Source organism: Muntiacus reevesi, chromosome 4 (assembly GCF_963930625.1).
Source record: "Muntiacus reevesi chromosome 4, mMunRee1.1, whole genome shotgun sequence".
In the NCBI taxonomy this organism is placed as follows: Eukaryota; Metazoa; Chordata; class Mammalia; order Artiodactyla; family Cervidae; genus Muntiacus; species Muntiacus reevesi.
The window spans coordinates 12,891,648-12,907,096 of record NC_089252.1 but is presented as its reverse complement, the minus strand read 5'-3'; positions in this window follow the sequence as shown (position 1 = coordinate 12,907,096).

The window sequence follows — 15,449 nt, the reverse complement described above, 5'->3', positions numbered from 1 at the left end:
TCACTTATATGGGGCATTTCTTCTGGTTTCCTTTGGCCAGTCATCCTCCTTTGCCTGATTCTGAGTCCATGTTTGGTTTATCTCTGGATTCTCCTGTGTGTGTGCACATCTCTTAGTCAGGATCGATTCCAGTGAAGAGGCCTATGGGTTGATTGACATCACTTGCTTTTTGACCTCCAAGGAACCTTTCTGTGCATGTATAGTTGACTGGAAAGGACTCCTTGACCTTGAAAATAAGAAAGAAATACGTGGTCTCTATTTTTCATCTGGGCAAGGCTCAGCTTTTCCTTTGTTCCTGCTATTTTGAAGCAGGGGGCAAACTCCAGCTGCTCAGCTTAGGGTTCCCATCTATCTTCTGTCTCAGTATTACTATATTTCTGTATATTCCTTGATAAAATACAATCATCTCTTCAAAGTTTTATAGAAATTAAAAGATTTTATTTTTGATAGTCCAAATGTATGTGACAGACTGAATTTGTAAATGGATAATACCCAGGCCATATATAAAAATAGAACTCTAATCTACAACCTGTTGCAACTTGGCTTGGAAACTATCCCAGGCCAAATGAACTATTGTTTATTCTAATAAAATAGACAACCCAGGAAGCCAGCCTTCTGTGAGTCATACTTGAAGGGAAGCAGATTGATATTTCTATATATTAATAATAATTGCAATAATCCAGGAAGCAAAGCAATAAATTCTTAACAATCAGTCTGAAATATCCAGGACCTGATAAGTAACTGAGGCTTTCCCTAGTTTTTGTTTCCATTTTCAACTTAGGACTGACCAAAGAAAGCCAGATATTCTCACCTAACCAAAACCATAGATGCCCCACTTTTGATTATCTCAATCCCAGTTTCTCTAGGTTAATAGTCTACAAGGCATTTCTGAAGTCTCTACTTTCCCTACTATTAAGTTTCCCCACTCCTATGTTGGAGTTTCTGCCAAACACATGTGATGGTAGCTGACTCCCTTACTATATCAAGCTCTGAATAAATAGTCTTTCCTTTTCCCATTTTGTTGGTCTTATTTACACATAGGTGATACTAATATTTATTTTTCCTCCCTTAAAACCAGACCCTCATGCTGGGAAAGATTGAATGTGGGAGGAGAATGGGATGACAGAGGATGAGATGGTTGGATGGCATCACTGACTCAATGGACATGAGTCTGGGTAAACTGTGGGAGTTGGTGATGGACAGGGAGGCCTGGCATGCTGCATTTCATGGGGTCACAAAGAGTCAGACACGACTGAGCCACTGCACTGAACTGAAAACATGGTATGTACCAGATACTTAAATATGCTCCAGTTTTGCTTGTTTGTTGGATTGGCTTTTTTTTTGTAATGAAGAACCAGGTGGAATCATAGCTACAATTTATAGGACATTTATTTTATTTTTAGATATAGTAAACTATATTTAAAATGTGGTTAGATTGCTCTAACATAATAGCTCATTTTTGTTCCCTGTCTTTTATTCTCATCTTTCCTAATTACCTAAACAGCAATTGTAGCTTTAATTATACGCTAATCTTTTCTGAAGATCAGGAACTTTGTAAAAGAAGAAAAAAAAAAAAGATAGCTAATCTCTTCTCACAAAGGATTTCAAAATATGTTTCATTATATGCGTCAACAGTTCCCAGTTGTTCTTTATTCACAGCCCCTGTTTGAAAAGTTTCTTGATAGATGAGGAAACTACAGTGCGGAGTGCTAGAATATGCAAGCTGCACATACTGATAGTTAGAAAATCACAGTGTAAACTCCTTTGATATGCAATACACAAGCAGCAGAATTGGAATGCAATTCTGGCCTAATTGTTCCCCTTGGTAGATGGCTTCCCTTGCTTTCTATTTTAGAATCAATATAATCCTGGGGATTTTGTTCATGAAATCTCTTCACAGCTAGTGTGCTGACTTGTATATCATAGGTGTTTTCAGTTAAAGTGCTCTAAATCCTAGTTAGGTTGAGGACTTCAGGCCATTTGTAACTAAATTACAAATGCTATGCAAATTTGTTCTTTTTCTTTCACAGAATATATTTAGCAACTACTATAGGGAAATAGCAAATGAGCCAAGATGGTGTGGTCAGGTTCTCTCACCCCACATTTTGTAAGTAATGACTATGTAACAGCTGAGATCATTTGTAGCACTGCATATGCATGTCACAAGGTGCTTGCTTGGTCACGAACTACTCTGTGATGTACGCATGTGTGAGCTCTACCTAGAAAGCAATGGCATTTATGGCCCCACGACGGCTGTGTCCCTTGGGTCAGCCAGGAGAGGAGAGAATATAGTGTGTCTGTTGCTATGGCTGCTGTGGCAGCCAGGAGAGAAAAAACATGTCTGCAGTTCCTAAGGCTCCTTGAGTCTCTCTCCTTCCAGCCTCTTAGCTCCTACTTTGCCTATCCTGAGTTCAACGAACAGTGCAGACAGTGTGAACAGGAAGACTTTGGCTTCACAAACAGGATCAGCAATGCAATTAGTATGTATATACAATTAGTATATACTGTAAAGATTTAAAGTGTAAAATGCAGAGTTTGGTATATGCTCAAAGCTTAGCAACTGGTGGTTCTCCTGGTTTTGCTTTTCATCTTACTAATGTCTTTAATGTTGAAGACAGATAAAAAGCATCTTTTTTCACTTAGATTAAACTAAGATTTCTCAAAATTAAAAGCATTAATTGTAAATCAGGGCAAAGAACTGTTCCTTTTTTTGATTTTTTTTTTTTTTTTTTGCTGTTACTGAATAACTAGGGATACTTCAAAGGTTATTTGATATTGCAAAAAAAAAAAAAAAAAGATTCAGTTTTGAGGGGTGAAGAATGAACCACTTGATCTGAAGTCTTTCCTTAGCAACCATTAATCAGTTAGAGCCAGGAGTGGAGAAAGACTTACTGGCCTCGAAGTTATGAAACTGATGTAGTTTGTCTTTAATATCCTGCCTCCCAATTCTGCTACAGCCAATGGCTTTTTTGTTGAAAATTCATTAGAAACTGATGATAGTTATTCAAATACCAGTCATTATAAATCACCAAATTCCTCACCTTGAGAACATTTACTTATATTAACAACTTTCATGTAGGAACAGAAACAAGATTGGTACCTGATTGAAGGAATTTGAGCCATTTGCAAGTAGAAACAGAAAATGTTAAGAGTAAAAGGGAAGACCTTTTCTAAACCTCTAAAATTAGCCACTGTTTAAGTTTGAGTTTTTTCCTTTTCTATTGTCAATAATTTTTTTTAATCCATTCAAGCAAAAAGATTAGCAGATTTAAGTTGAAGTGTAGGTGATTTAAAAGCCATGCATGCCTCTAAAAAGACCAAGAGAATGAATTTCAGGGCATATGCAGAAGCCCAGATAGAGAACAGTACAGTTGTTAAATAATTTCAATAACTATAAAAGTAAGTAAAATTATTAAATATGAAAAAAGACAACAAATGTGAATATGATTTAAAAACAAGTCACACCTATGGGGCTGTAGCAATGGAGTTCTCATTAATGAGAAACCATCACATCTATTAAAATGTAAACTTTCAAGAACAAAAGGAACAAGTAGCTCTTCTCACATTTTATTTGGAAGTAAGTGAAAAGAAAGTAAGCTTAAATTTTGCTGCCATAATGCTATTTATTTAGGTGACTATGACAGTAAAATTACAGTTTAGTTGCTTTACACTTTTGATACATAGCATTTCTTTCTATTTATAGTAGAATATAATTTATTAAACAGAATGCAGTATTTTTAGATGAGTCCATTTAAATGAACTTATTTGCAGTATTTGGGATTAATCACAGAAAGAAAACCATAAGAAATTGCATTGGTCATTGTCAAGGAAGAAATTTGAACTTTGAAAAGGATAAACTCTGAAATATAATTGAATTGAATTTCCTTGTTGGTTTTTATTTCAAAGCCTTATAGTTGGTTCCAGCAAAATCTTTTTCCTTGATTGGAATTGTGCTTATATGGATATAGCTGGTGAATGTCTTTGGGTATGCATTCAGGCCTTAAGAAATTTACCTATATTTGAAAAATGCAAAAGCATGTATGTTATTTGGTGTGTGTTTAGCAATAAGGCAAAGTTTTTAAATATATCATTAGCTTGTGGAATAGAAATAAGAACATAAATGTTTGTATTAAATTTCTAGCTTTTTTTCCTAGACATGTGGCCACTAGCCATATGTGATCAAGTCTACTTCTACATTCTATCAGAATATACTTTATATCAGAAAAGTGCAGAATAGTAGAAATCTTTTGAATTTAAAACAGCATGTAGGACTCTTTGTAAACCCAGGAAATTTTACAGCCTCTGTTCTACAATTACACTAATGGTTCTACAAGTAACTATTTATACAAAAATAGCACTAATCATCCACTTATTTAGTATGTATTGAACACACTCTGAGCCAGGTACTAAGTTAGGTGCTCAGGATACATTGATGACTAAGATTCAGTCCTTGATCATAAGGAATGTAGGGTTTAAGGAAAGACTGACAGGAAGGCAGTGGTTACAGATAGGATCTGTGAAATGAAAAGATGCCCTGCCTTATCAATAAACAAGAAATATCACAGACATCAGCAATTGAAAGTGAAAGTGAAAGTTGCTCAGTCACGTCCGACTCTTTGTGGCCCCATGGACTATATAGTCCATGGTATTCTCCAGGCCAGAATATCTAAGTGGGTAGCCTTTCCCTTCTCCAGGGGATCTTCCCAACCCACGGATTCAACCCAGGTCTCCTGCTTTGCAAGCGGATTCTTTGCCAGCTGAGCCACAAGGTTGCTGTCCTCCAAATGTGAATGAGGGCTCCCCAAACTGCGATCCAGCAGATGCCTTCTCCCACCACAGTGATTGCTGAGGAGTTTGGGGAATGCAAGAAGCAGCCATCTGCCATACCGCCACTCCTTAAGGTAAACAAGGGAATAGGATTTGGCCCCAGACAGCTGAGGTGCATATGAAAGAAATGAATTCAGTGGGCCCAGAGACTTGCATCTTTCCATATATAGAATGCTAAATTCCTCAACCTAATATCTGATCTTTGATGTTCAGACTGCCTGCTCCCTATGTTGCAAACTTGTATAAAGCCTGACTTTCGCCACAGCCCCCTCCACACCAACCCCCTGCCATGACCTTGAAGCGGTTTTCTCAGAGCTACTGAGATCTTGCCTTCCAGACTCAGAGTCCTAAACATTCCCACCAAATAAAACAACTCTACCATCTGGTTGTGACTATATTTTTTAATGAACAGCTTTGATGACCAACATGAAGGGACCTAGAGCAGATTTCTCTCCTTCACCTGAACTCTATGAGAAACCAGAGCCATGGTACCAACCAAAGCCGCTTGTTCCCATCCACTTCCTCTAGAGTTCAGGACAGATTTGAGTAAGTCTCTCCTGGTTCTTGAATTTCCTATATTGGTTGAGACTCTGAGTTTTTTATTTGGTGAGATATGGCAGATATCTGCCCCCTCTCAGTTAAAGTATTGGGGGAGGAGGCACTTGAAAGACACTTGAGGCTATATCCACCCAGGGTCTAGATACTGGGTGGTACTCAGTTGAAAAGATACTGAGGAATTCCCATCCTGTTGAAAGACACTGGGTAGGGGAGGGAGAATACCTAGGCCTCAGCTGAAAGGCTCTGATGGTGGCTCCATTGTAGAAAGACATACAGAGCTGGTCATTGCAAATATCTAGTTAACTAGAGAAATTAAATCTTGTCCTAAATATTGAGTGGGCCCTTTAATGCATATGCAGTTAAAAATTTAAAATTGGCTTGGTAAAACCTTAAACAAGGCCTTGTAGGGGGAAGTTCAGATTTCTCTGTGTATTTGAGATGTAAATGTTCTACGTTATCTTCCTGGGTTGGTCTGTAGTGGTTTTATTCTTGCTAGCCCTATAAGAGGTCTTTATGCATTATTAATGATTTGCATCTCTGTGGAGATATAATTTATTGGTGGCCAAAAGATGGGTCTTTTTAAAATTATAGAAACAAACAAATTATTAAATCTAGAGTCCACTCATTGCAAACAACTGTTTTGTTTGAATCTATAAAACAAAAATTAAATTAACCTAAGAACATTTTTTTTAGAATAAGAAAAACAGGTTTAGAAAGCTTCATTTAGACCTTCTTCTCAATGGGCCTTATAGATGCTAATAAGAGCAATTAAGAATATTAAAAAAAAAAAATTGGAAAAAAGTGTTATTTCAAAGAGGTTAAAAAAAAAAAAAAAAAAAAAAAAAACAAGGTGTTACCTCAAATGAATAAAAAATTCTTTGGAAAGTTATCTAGAATGGGATAAATAAAACACATTCATGCGATTAAAGATTTGATATTATCAGACTACCTAAAGTTAATGAGCCAAAAGGGACCCCTTACTGGTCCCCAACATTAAAAGCTAAACAAGTCTGTTGTATTTACAGCAGTTTAAAGTTATATATTTAAGGGATTAGAAAAAATTTACATTGAGATATCTGACCAATTATTTTGGGACAGCTAGGCCAAAGGACCTGACTTAATCAGTTCTACCTGACTCTAGGGATCCCAGAGCTTTTTATATAAAAATAGGCAAAATAGACAAGGAATACAAAGGGAAAGTCCCCTAAACTCTCCTCTAAGAACAGAGCCTGTAGGTTGGAAACTTATGAAAACTAAAATTAAATGCATAGAAGTTGGCAGCATTTAGGTAAAGGTATATAAATTGGTATATCTAAATGGGCTTTGTGTAAGGTGGTTATAGGCCTCATTTAATTTATATTATGGGATAAACAAGGCATATAGTTTTACACTAAGGAAATATTAGCTAAACTTACTGAGGAAACCAATAGTTACCTAAGCCATACAATATTAGTATAAATTGAGTAATAATAATTTAACTGTGGTGTTGGAGAAGCCTCTTGAGAGTCCCTTGGACAGCAAGGAGATCCAAGCAGTCCATCCTAAAGGAAATCAGTCCTGAATATTCATTGGTAGGACTGATGCTGAAGCTGAAACTCCAATACTTTGGCCACCTGACGTGAAGAACTGCCTCATTGGGAAAGACCCTGATGCTGGGGAAGATTGAAGGTGGGAGATGGGGTCGACAGAGGCTGAGATGGTTGGATGGCACCACCAACTCGATGGATGTGAGTTTGAGTAAGCCCCAGGAATTGGTGATGGACAGGGAGGAAGGGCATGCTGCAGTCCATGGGGTCAAAGAGTCAGACATGACTGAGCAACTGAACTGAACCAAACTGAATATCCAAAGGCTAATAAAATAAAAATAGTGATTTTGCTTTGGTTTACTTTAAAAACTCAGAAAGATCTTTGCAAAATGCCTTATACAAACCTTTGAAGTCATGAGTTAAAACTGTAAGGTTATAAAGCATAGAACTTCATAAGTTAAATTTCAATTTGGTATAAATCTTGCCATTGATTTTTGCAACTTTAGGCAAACAAAACAAAACAAAACACACACACACACACACACATTATTTGACTCTATGCTAAATATATTCCCTATTTTGTGTTTACCCTTACCTTTCCCTTGTACTTTCTTATCAGATAAAAGGCTGTAGAGCACCGAACTGCCAGACTCAATTACTGGGTACTGACACCAGTTTATGTCTGACTTTGAAACAGTGCAAGAGGAAGAAATCAAGATCCTGTTACCTTTGTTCCTCATCACTGACTCCTGACTTCGAGCCCTTTTACATTGTAGAAGCCCCTAGACTCCTCATGGGTGGGGGCACAGATATTGAGGCATAAGCATACTCTGTCCCCCTTACCACCCACTGAGAATGAAAGTCACCTTTCTTGATAGGGATTGCATTGAATCTATAGACTGCTTTGGGTAGTTTATTCATCTTCATAATAATGACTCTTCCAATCCATGAAAGCAGTATATTTCTCCATCTATTTGTGTCCTCTTTGATTTCTTTCATCAGTGTTTTATAGTTTTCTATGTATAGGTCTTTTGTTTCTTTAGGTAGATATACTCCTAAGTATTTTATTCTTTTTGTTGCAATGGTGAATGGTATTGTTTCCTTAATTTCTCTTTCTGTTTTCTGTTAGTGTATAGCAATGCAAGGGATTTCTGTGTGTTAAGTTTATATCCTGCAACTTTACTATATTCATTAATTAACTCTAGTAATTTTCTGGTAGAGTCTTCAGTGTTTTCTATGTAGAGGATCATGTCATCTGCAAACAGTGAGAGTTTCACTTCTTCTTTTCCTATCTGGATTTCTTTTATTTCCTTTTCTGCTCTGATTGCTGTGACTAAAACTTCCAAAACTCTGTTGAATAGTAGTGGTGACAGTGGGCACGCTTGTCTTGTTCCTGATTTTAGGTGGAACACTGTTTATAATAGCCAGGACATGGAAGCAACCTAGATGCCCATCAGCAGACAAATGGATAAGGAAGCTATGGTACATATACAAAATGAAATATTACTCAGCCATTAAAAAGAATTCATTTGAATCAGTTCTAATGAGATGGATGAAACTGGAGCCCATTATACAGAGTGAAGTAAGCCAGAAAGATAAAGACTAATACAGTATACTAACAAATATATATGGAATTTTAAAAGATGGTAACGATAACCCTATATGCAAAACAGAAAAAGAGACACAAATGTACAGAACAGACTTTGGGACTCTGTGGGAGAAGGCGAGGGTGGGATGTTCTGAGTGAATAGCATTGAAACAAGTATACTATCAAGGGTGAAACAGATCACCAGTCCAGGTTGGATGCATGAGACAAGTGCTCAGGGATGGGATGGAGAGGGAGGTGGGAGGGGGGTTCAGGATGGGGAACACATGTAAATCCATGGCTGATTCATGTCAATGTATGGCAAAAAACCACTACAATATAGTAAAGTAATTAGCCCCCAACTAATAAAAATAAATGGAAAAAAAAATCACCTTTCTATTTCCTCCAAAAAAAAAAAAAAAAAAAACACTAACCAACTGCCTTTGTCTCACAAAGGTCTAAACCAGAACATGAATATAGGCTGCAATGACCCAGACTAAGCCCAATTAAATAGGCGGGACCTATAAGACCATGGGGGGGGGGAAAAGTGACAGTTTTAAATCTTAAACTTCTGAAAAACAATGTTCCCTCAGCCTGAGGTGGGAATCCCCCACCAGAATACCAACCCCCATCTAGAATAACAGCTTTCTGCCTTCTGCCTCTGTTATCTTGCTTAAACAGCTTTTGCTCACCACTCACTACATCCGTTTCTGCAATCTTGCTTTCTCTTCTCATCTGCAGGAATCTAAACTGCCTGGTTAGGCGGATCTGAGCTGCTTGAGCAGGAAAGCCCTGAAGATAGGCAAGTCTGTGCTGTATATACAATACCCAGAACAAAGCCCTCCTCAGCCTCTGGAGGAGACTCCACTGAGCCTGTGCCAGTGCTGAATAAACCCTGTTGTTCTGCATCCGAGTGCTGCTTCTTGTCTCTTGCTGCCATCACAGTTTCTATAACAAGTCAAAACTTACAGATAGTAAGCCTTAGTCATCTAAGCAAGCAACTTTAATGTATTCAAACTGTTTGTTAACCAGTAAGTTTACATAAATATTGTAATACCTGGTTCATATCTAACCTTTTAGTAAAGCCATGAGATCTCTAGTTTGTATCTGTGTACACATTATACAAAGGAGATATTTCTATTTCTAAAAGGTATTATTAGAATTGGATTTATAAGAGCTCTATTGAATTTTAATAAAAAGTACTTACATTGCAGTGAAGTGAAGTGAAAGTCGTCAGTCGTGTCTGACTCTTTGCGACCCCATGGACTATGGAATTCTCCAGGCCAGAATACTGGAGTGGGTAGCCTTTCCCTTCTCTCAGGGATCTTCTCAACCCAGGGATTGAACCCAGGTCTCCCACATTGCTGGGGGATTCTTTACCAGCTGAGCCACAAGGGAAGCCCCAAAATACTGGAGTGGGTAGCCTACCCCTTCTACAGGGGATCTTCCCACCTCAGGAATTGAACCAGGCTCTCCTGCATTGAAGGCAGATTCTTTATCAACTGAGCCATCAAGGAAGCCAACCTTTGAAAACCTCAGGTCATTTCCATTTTCACTTGCGATCCTTAGCCCCTTTTAGTGTTTTTCAGATGGCTACCACTCTTTAAGCATTAAATCCAAACTGAAAATTGTGAGGCTGCCAGGGTTAATTCCATGACAGGCAGCCTGGATCTAAGTTTTAGCTTTCCCCGAAATGGTAAGATTCCCTACCCCCATCAGGTAACCTGAAGCCAGCCAATCAATATGCGCCCAGTAAGAGACAAAGGGAAAGCTGAAAAGCCCACGAAAGCCCAGGTTTGAAAAAGCCTGCGAAAGTCTGTACCAATAGAATTGCTTTGCAAACATGTAACCAATCCGCTTAAGCCAGCTACTAATTGATTATGCATATCTTATAAATTTGTGTAACAGCTTGGGCTCAGGGCTTTTCTGACCCTGCACCACTGTGATGGCAGAGGCAGAAGGCCCTGGCTCGAGTCAGTAATAAACTTCCCTTTTTTTGCGAGTTGCATTGCCTTGGAAGCCTTCTCTCTTCCCGCTCGGGGATTCGGACATCGGGCATAACAAAAATATCCAGGCACAGCAGTATCCAAAAGAACTTTCTGCAACGATGGAAGCACTCTGTGTCTGCACTGTCCCATATGGCAGCCACTAGCCCCGGACGAACACTGAGCTCTTGACGTGTAACTAGCGTGACTGAGGAACTGAATTTTTAATTTCACTGAATTTTAAGTGACTTAATTTTAAATAGCCACCTGTGCCTAGTGGCTATCCTATGACAGAGTGCCTGTCTAGAGGAAGAAGAGAAAGCTTGAGTGTCAAGAGTGGGGAAGTTTTTCCTAGAAGTCCCCCAGCAGATTTTCCCAGGTGTCTCTTTGGTCAAAACCAGTCACATGCCTACTCCTGAATCAAATATTGGCAAGGAAAGCCGTTTCCACAGGTAGCTTAAAATAATCAGGATTCAGTGCGGGCTCAGCAACCCTGGCCCTGGCAGGGCCGGTGGGAGTGGGTGGCCGGACATGAAGGGGCTCAGAGAAGCCAAGCCGCCGTGGTGGGTGAGGGGCCAGGCAGGAGCCAGAACCGCAGTGGCGAAGCTGCAGGGTCCTTCATGATCTCTCTCCTTTGTGTAATTGATAGTTTGGGCCTTAAAGAGATGGCTGACAGTGTCAAAAGAAAGGGAGCCAAATCTGACTCCACGATGGAACTGTTTCTTCGACTTGCTTTTCATTGCTTTTGTTATTGTAATCATACAGAATGGTTTGCCTCAGAGAATCCTGCCCCTCTGCCTGACTGCTAAACTGAAACACCTTTGTTCAGAACCCTGTCCACCTGAGGATGGCAGGAATGGAGAAATTAACACATCCCCTGCCTGAGGCTTGCCATTCGAGATGTTTGCAAGATTAATGTCCTTTTTACTTTGCTTCCTCACCTCCCTGTAGCTCTGATCTATAAGACAGTCTAATATCCAGACCCTGTTAATAAGATAAGATGGTTATTTTGAGGTGCTAGCCTGCCATCCTCTCTGTCAGTTGCTTTCTGAGAGAAGTCGTTTTCTTTGCTCAACACCTCATCTTTCAGATTCATTGGCCTGTTGTGCAGTGAGCAGAGGGAGTTGGACTTGGTAACAGTTTGGTGAACCAGCCAGGAGATTTGCTGCTTGAGGTTGGCTGGCCCCAATCAGGGAATATTGGGACAAGACCCTACCAGCTATGGGGGCTATTTGTCCTGAGGTTCTTTCCTTCAAGAGTTCCTGAACTGCACTGGCAGTTAAGATAAGGAAGCAACAAACGTCTAGAGTCGACAGGCTCAATTTCATTTGTAGGGTAAGTCTACCCAATTTGATAGCCGGTTCAGTCGGTTCACTTGTTTTGAGTGTCCTTTTGTATTAAGAGCTGATGGGCTCAACTTTGGAGGGTAAGTCACTCCGTTGTGCACACTGGGAACATCCCCCCCCCCCCCCAATCTGGGCTTTTCCTTTGTAGGACAAACCAATGGTTGGGATACCAATTTGCAGATGGGAGGTGTTGTTGGACTCTACCCTGATCTGGTTCATTGAGAACTAGTCCTCTTGGGGCAAGCCCGCCCTAGTTGGAATTGGCTCTTTTGTATGGTGAATTTATTTACCTGATTTGGGAATGGGCCAGTTGGAACCAGTTCCTGTGGGAGCTAGTTCTTGTGGGAGTGGGTAGCCTAGTTGGAATTAGTTCCTTTGCTTTATAGGGCAAAATTATTTATCCTATTGGGGAATTAGTTTGTCTGTTTGCATCAATGCTGGAATCTGTTTGTGCTGTTTTCATTGGAAATTGTCTGTGCCTTTTGTATTTTGTGGCTTTAAGGCTTATAAAAGTGGAAAATATATCATCTATTCCAAAGAAAAGACCTTTGGAGTGCATATTAGGTATGTTAAAATCAGAAGAGCAGTGACCCTGAATGGCTCACAATTAAACAATCTGGCAGTCAGAAATGCTTTACAAGGGAGAGGAACACTGATAATGAACATGCTCAGGGAGCTCCCTTGGACTTGAGGCAACCAATTCTAATTTCCTCTACAGGAGCCCCAGGTAACTTTGACAGTGGGGAACAAGTTGATTGACTCTCTGATAGATACTACTCTCCTTTGTAAATTTAATGCTCAAATAACCTTTTCCCCCAGAAATGCTTGACAGGGTCCCTGCTGGAAACTTTTCAATCTTGTCCAATCTGGGGAGCTTCAGCTCCCATCTGGGGGACTCTGCTTACTACTTGGGGTGTTCTCCTTTGAAGGGAAGCTTTCTTTATAAGGCACTTTCGAGAAAGGCCACCAACCTAATGGGACTGGAAAGTCATGTTAATATGACTTTCTGGCTGGTTAAGTTTTGGTTTATTCTGACTACTTTGGTAATGCACTGACATCTGGTACTAACTGCTTACTCTATGTCTTCCTCTACTGTTTTCTCATTTCTTTCTCTGCAAACCTTCTTTAAACAGACGAGTAGCTATGGAAGCAATTGAGGAACTCTGGCCAGGGTTCTCTCTGGTGTGTTCCAAAGGCCCACAGCCCACTGCCACCCAAGCGGGTAAGAGTCCTCCTTTCCTCCACCTCCCTTAAGCTGAGGATCAGGTCAGTGGGATTACAGGGAGGATTCCTCAGTCAGTCCTCTTTATCTCTCTTGTTGCTTTTGTTTCTTTCCTCCCACAAGTCCAGATTGATTTGTGGGAGCCTAGCTGTTGCCTCTAGGCTTCCTGAGAGGCCATCTCCCTTAAGCTAGAGGAGGAGGGTAAAACTTTCCAACATGGGTGGATAAGTATGTCAATCCTTACTGGGGGGGCCAACCAATTCTTTGGAGAAAGGAAAGAAAAAACAAAACTGTCCTTGGCTTACAAAGGTAGTCTTTATAGGACCAGAGGGGTCGTTCCAAAAAAATCATTTTACCACTCCCCGAACCATCTCTGCTCATCTTATAAAGCTTGTAAATATTAAATAAAGGGGAAACAAAGTCATCTTAGAACTTGCCAGTGTCTTTGAGACACAAGTGTCCTCCTTGATCTTCTCAGAAATCTTTATCTCTGCTGTCTTTTTAATACAAATTTTAGAAAGGGTAAAGTAATTTAGAAATTTGCTTGTCCAAGGTAATAAAAGTTGCTTTTTTTAAAATATTGATATTTAAATATTTAAATATTGGCCATCAAGCCAAGTGAGCCTGACTTGTTTCATCTGTGAGAATCACAATTATAATCCAACCTCTTTTGTAAATTGTTGTTGGGTTTTACATTGCTGTACCTGACTCAGAAATGAAATCTTGATGTAAACTGAGGCCTTGCTGTTTACGTTTATATCCTTTTTTGGATAGCACTGCCAGGGTTGATTTATAAAATGAGCTCTATTTTATTGGCTTAAATAACAGTAATAAGTACTTATAAACAAACCAAAAAAAAAAAAAAATCTCATTATAAGAAAATCAAGTTAAATGAGTTTCAGGTTCATGTGAACTGGGAAATATTTAATATTAAATTAGCATCTGGTATTAATGTTTAAGTTTGTTGATCTAATTATAATAATATAACCAGGCCTTGAGTCATCAACATATTAAGTATATTATTAAGTAGAACACTTTCATTGTGCCTAGGTTTTAACATAAATAAGGTATTATATTTGTTACAAATTTGTCATCCAAAATGTTCCTAAAAGTGGAAAAAGCTTCAAGAAAACTAAGATATGTGTTTTCAGTAGAAGAAGGTGTGAGACATAAAAAATACTGAAAAGAGTTATGCATGATCAGGATTTCCTAAGAATTGGATTTGGGTTTTTTCTTTCTGTTTAGAGACAAGTTTTCTAGCTTTTGTTAAACAAAGAAAATTTAAGGAAATAAAATGTAAATGAGAAGAGTTTTGAGTAAACTTTTAGAAATATATGCCTTAGGCTTTCTCCAGATAATCTACAACTTGAAATTTAAAATTGTGCTGAAAGAAGTTAAGTGATGAAAGGTTTGTGAAAAATGGACCCCAGAAAGTGTTTTGTACATGATCAGTGAGGACAGACTAAGCCTAAAATAAGTTTAATTCAGTAAATTAGCTTTTAAGTTAAGCTGGTAGGAAGTGTAAATTTGTTTTTTCTCTCTGTTAAAACAAATTTTCTGAAGATGCTAAACTGCCTTTGATAACAGAAATCAAGTTTTTTACCTTTTAAATAATCTGTATTTGCCTTTGAAATCTTCTATTGTCACTTTGACTAAGTTTCACAGTGATCTATGGTCGTGCTGTATTTTAAAATGTTTTGGTATTCCTTTGACAGGGTTTTTCAAATCAAATCATAATAAAGTTCCTTTGACCTCTAACTAAGCTTGGGATTCTTCAAAGGGCCCCTGAGGGAGCCCAAAGGGAGATATTATCTAATCATCTTTACTTGGTATGTTAAACTAGTTGTCAAATAAATAAAACATTTTAAGTTATATGGTAGTGGGATGGGAGACCGAGATGGGGAATTCGTGTAACTCTATGGCTGATTCACATCAATGTATGACAAAACCCACTGAAAAATAAATTTTAAAAAAAGGCAAAAAAAAAAAAAAAGTTATATGGTAAATGGTGCAGATATTTTACAGATTATGCAGAGTTCCTAAAAATCTGAGATGTATTGGTAAAATATTACCAGCCATAATTTTAGTTATCTAAAGGTGTTATATGTAACAACAGTAATCAAATTTAAACTTGCCTTCTTTAAGTCTTTTGTTAGCATACACAGTTATGGTTTCATTCTAATACCTTTGCAAAATGTCTCCTCTTCAAGATTTATAAAAAGACTTTACAAGTTTCTGACTTTCAGAACATAATCCTTAAGGGAGAAAAAAATCTGAAAAATTCTATTGAAAGATCTGATGACTTCATAAAACTGTTAACAAAAGGATTACCTACATAAAACTGAGTAAACTAGTAACTATGGTTTGAGGCCTTTTATGGTTTCTATCTGAAAGGATTAT